Genomic DNA, 4,821 nt, shown 5'->3' on the forward strand with positions numbered 1-4,821 from the left:
TGTTTGTTTGTTTGTTTGTTTGTTTTTAAGTACAACCACAACTATAAAGTAGAGGAGCTTAAGACAAAGAGCAAATCTGCTTCATACACAGGATGGGGCAATCTAATATACAACACAACATGAATCTTCCCAAACAAGTTTGCTTGGAAACAGCTCCCATGCTTAGTGTTAACAAATAAAACGATCTCATTTAGAAAAATCAGGGCACCATTTGACTAATAAAGCCTATTCTTCCCCTAATTTCATACTTGCTTATTTTCATTTAGAAAGTGTTACATCCACAAGAAAAGAATAAGTTTCTTTATGGAAATAAAAATCTTAGGAACAAATTAATGAAATACTCAATTTTCTTATAAAGACTTATTTATTTATTTTAGAGACAGAGACAGAGAGTGCACAAGAAAGAGAAGGAGAAGCACAGGGAGAGGGACAAGCAGACTCCCCACTGAGTGCAGAGCCTGACTCAGAGCTGGGTTCCACAACCATGGGATCATGACTTGAGCCAAAATCAAGGTGTAGGCTTAACCGACTGCACCACCCAGGTGCCCCAAAATACTTAATTTTTTAATGAACAAAAATGTTTCCCTTCTCAAAATGTAAACATCCAGTAAATAAAACAAACATAATATTCAATGTATAAAAACACTAGTACTTTGCTTATGAAAGAGATGTATGTATTTGGTGGTAACGTTTCTTGTTTGTCTTAAATATAAAAGCACCTGCCAAAAGAATCAGGCCATTATTATTTAAAGTCTCCTCCTTCATCCATTTCCTTATCTGAGTAGAAATTCATCCATTTCTGTAGAATTTTGGCTATAGGACCAGTCCACAGGAAAGGTCTGAAATATCTAAAAGTAATTTGGCTAGAGAAGTTTTTCTTGAGACTTGGAGGTAGTCACTCATCACTTTATGCTTAAAAGCATTCCTCAGCAAACTTTTCCCCAGCCTTTAGGATAAAGCACAGGATCGGGGCTCCTGGAAGATGTTTCTTCCAGCTGGAACACCTACCAGCAGAGCATCTTTACAGGCACTCTGCATGCTGTACTGTTGAAGCTCTGCAGCTGTCTACAAGACCTTGATCCTCTCCATGCCGGCCTCCAGCTTGAGCAGCTTCACCAGGCGCTGCAGGGCATTCACACTGGCCCCAGAAGACATGGCAGTGGCATGGGGCTCCAAGGGCCTGTATACCAGACTTCTATAAAAAACTACTAAACTTTGTTGAGAGACATTAAAGGATGCTTTAAGAAATGCAGAGGTATACTATATTCATGGATGGATGAGTCCTCATTGTAAATAAAGATGTCATTTTCAGACATTTACATATGGATTCAATGCATTCCCATCAAAATCCCAACACATTATTGCATGTAGGATTTGATATTGTAAATTTCAGGAGAGTGCAATAAGAATAAGAATAAAAACAAAGTGAAGGAATTGCCCTACCAGGAATTATGACTTACCTTAAAATCATAGTAATCCAGTGTGTCATTGGCACAGATGTAGAGAAATAGATCAGTGAAACAGAAGAGAGAGCCCATGAACAGATCCAAAATAAAACCTTTAAAACAAACAAGTTGCCTTAGTCTTTTGTATGAAAGAGGAGAGTAGAGACATTGGAATGGAGTAGGAGACAACTGAGACCAATTTTTATCCTTTTACTGAGGAGGAAAAAAATATTTAATTTTTTTGTTGTATAAGGAATACTGCCTACAGATTACCTATAACAGTTGCCTGGCAGTTGATTTGTCTTGTTCTGTTTTTCCTTTATAACAATTGATAACATTCTTCTCTCTCTCTTTTTTTTAGGTTTTATTTATTCATGAGAGACACAGAGAGAGGCAGAGACACAGGCAGAGGGAGAGGCAGCCTCCCTGCAGAGAGCCTGATGTGGGGGACTCCATCCCAGGACCCCGGAATCATGACCTGAGCCAAAGGCAGATGCTCAACCGCTAAGACACCCAGGCTCCCCAATAACATTCTTATTATTTCATTTATAATTTATAATTACTTATGTATGCTTACCCAACAGAAAGTGTGCCCTTGAGGGCAAGGCCTGAGTTTTTACAATTGACCCAGTAGAGCAGAGTGCCTGACGCATTGTAGATACTCAATTAAAAGTCCCTTGGAAGAGCAGACTCTAGATGAATGGATAGATAGACAGGTGGACAGATAGAGCTCTTAATGGTTGCAGGTGTCTCAGAGGATTTTATTTTCAGAATGAGTGAAGAGATGTTTAAAGCCAAACATGTGAATGGAGTGGGTTTATACATGTAAATGTGCTAGTATGGTAAAAACAGATGAAAGCATATTTAGTGATTTAGTGAGTGGGACAGCGCATACTGTATTTTGAATACTCAGTGATGTGCCCATCTAATTATGCTGCAAGGACTTGCTTCTGGGACTTGCCAGCCACACAGAGCCTGCTGCTTCCTTGCACAGCTTTGGGGCAATTACTCACTTTGTGTTTTAGGTAAATAGGGCTCCCAGAGTGGTGTGCGATGAGGAGGCTCAGAACTGGTCTCTGCTGGGGAGGCTGCAGAGCAAAGGGCACAGCAAGGCCCCAGGAGGGGAATGGTGGGAAAGTTGCCTGCTAGGGGCTGGTTCCTCCACGTGCCTGCTCCTCCCCTCGGCCTTAAAGGGTGGAGCTCAGATGACACCGTTTGGGGAGCAGATGCCTTTCTTGTCCCCTTTCCTTCCTTTCTTCTTCTTCTTGCCTGCTTTCCTCCCTCCTTCCCTTCTCCCTTTTCTCTCTTCCTCCTTCCCTTCTTTGCTTCTCCCTTGTCCCCTCCACCTCTCTCCATCTCTGCCTCTCCCTCCCCACCCCTTCACTGGGCCATCTTTCTAATCCTTCTGTCAGTCAGATGGACCCAGTGGTGAAGCTATTCTCCCCTTGCCTCCCCAAAAGACCAGCTCAGACTGCAGTGCTCAGGAGACTGGATTCCCTCCAGGCCCTCTGCCCTGTGCACTCTCTTCCCCACTCCCCTGCAGGCCGCGGGACCCCCCCTGGGTGGCCTGGACACTGCTCCACCAAGCAACCACGAAGCCCCCTGGGGCCAGAGCAGGGGCCACCTTTTCTAAATGGATCCACCCTGAGCTCCAACAGTGAACGCCCCCCCCCCTTTCTGGACCCCATAATAGAAACTCAGATTTTGGCTGCCCTTCGTTTCACCCCAAAGAAAGGCTGCTTTTGCAATAAGGGCATTAGGAGATTGTCGTCTGCCAGGAATGTGTAGATGGTTTTTTTCTACAGTGCCTGCCCTTGGCTGATCTGGCCTGATTGACAGGAGAGGTAGACCTAGCAAGGCAAGGGGGCAGGGGGCTGCAGAGGTCGAGTCTGGGAGGGTAGAGAGAAGCCGAGGGAGAAGGAAAGACCAAGTTCCAGCATTTTAGAACCAGAGGAGGAGATAGAAGACCATCTAGCAGGCTGCCCCAACACACACACTGCCCATATTTCAGAGGAGGACACTGCGGCCTCAGAGTCAAGAAATGATTTATTGCCGTCCTGCGTCGATCATCAGTAGAGTCCGAACCAGCAGGCAGGTCTCTTGACTCGGATCCCAGCCCAGCACCACCCCTCCGCCTGACTCAAGGCAGAGAAAATGGACTGTCTTGGCAGTAAAATGAAACCTTTTGATTTACGAGGAATTCTGAGATATCTTCCAGTTGACAGTCTTTGGGGAATTGCACAAGCCCACACTTTTGTGGGGGCAGCATTTAATGAAATGAACACATGAGTTATTCGTTTTTCATTAAGGATGACATGCAGAGAGTCCATATCTAAGGAGGAAAAATAGGCCCTGGTCTGGGGCCCCACAGTCTCAGATCCCGGGAAGCACTTGTCTCAGGATACCGGGAAAGGCAGGAGGGAGGGCAGTAAACACCTTCCAGATACTTCCTCTCATGTTCTTTGTCTCGTGTCATTCTCATAGGGACCCAGAGAGATAGGTAGCATCGCTCCAGCATTATAGATGAGAAAACTGAAGCTCAGAGAGAGCAAGGAACAAGCCCAATGTCACCCAGCTAGTGAACAACAGAGCCAGAATTAAAATCCCAGCCTGCTTTGGCACAGCTTCAACAAGCTGTCCGTGCAGGAATGGGAAGCCAGCTGTGCAGCTGAGGTCCAATTGTGCAGACACTCACTCCAGATCGATGCTCCAAGGACGGAGGAGCCCTGAGGCCTGGCAAGGGCAGCCCTGGGCTTTGGTGGTCAGCCAGGCCCAACTGGATGGTGGCCGAGCCTATGAAGTCTAGGGAGCAGTTGGGCCATGACAGTGATGCCCGGCAGGCTTTGTTTTTGTTGCTTTCCAGCTTCCTAGCCTCAGAGCAACCTGTATCAGGAAACCCAGTCGGCCCCCATCTCAGATGCAGGTGTGATAAGTGTGAGCCTTGGAGCCAGGCAGACCTGAGTTTGAATCCTGAGCCAACCACTCATTAATTGTCAGGCCCTGAAAAAGGGCCTCAATCCCTCTTCAGCCTCAGTTAACATACTCGGAACAGTTACATACAGCACTTACCTCTTGGCATTGTCATGGAGTTTGAAAATAATATTATTAATGATAATAATGCTATTGTTATTACCAATAGCAACTATTTCATAGTAATGACAACTAACATACTGAGTGCATTTTATTTGCCATGCATGATGCTAAAAAACACATTACCTAAGTTAATCTTCAATACAATGCTCTGAAGTGTGCCATTATGCTCTCCATTTTACCTGTAAAGAAGCAAGCTCAGAGAAGTTGTTTCCTTGCCCAGACCACACAGTTAGCAAAATGACAGGGTCAGAATTTGAACCCAGGTCTGGGCATACCCCCAGCC

At 45.3% G+C, this 4,821-nt stretch overlaps 1 pseudogene; it reads right to left on the reverse strand.

Moving 5' to 3' along the window:
* Window positions 1-948: 948 nt before the first annotated feature.
* Window positions 949-1,228, reverse strand: LOC144324405 (guanine nucleotide-binding protein G(I)/G(S)/G(O) subunit gamma-10 pseudogene; annotated as a pseudogene).
* Window positions 1,229-4,821: the final 3,593 nt, after the last annotated feature.

Source organism: Canis aureus, chromosome 11 (genome assembly GCF_053574225.1).
Source record: "Canis aureus isolate CA01 chromosome 11, VMU_Caureus_v.1.0, whole genome shotgun sequence".
Lineage (NCBI taxonomy): Eukaryota > Metazoa > Chordata > Mammalia > Carnivora > Canidae > Canis > Canis aureus.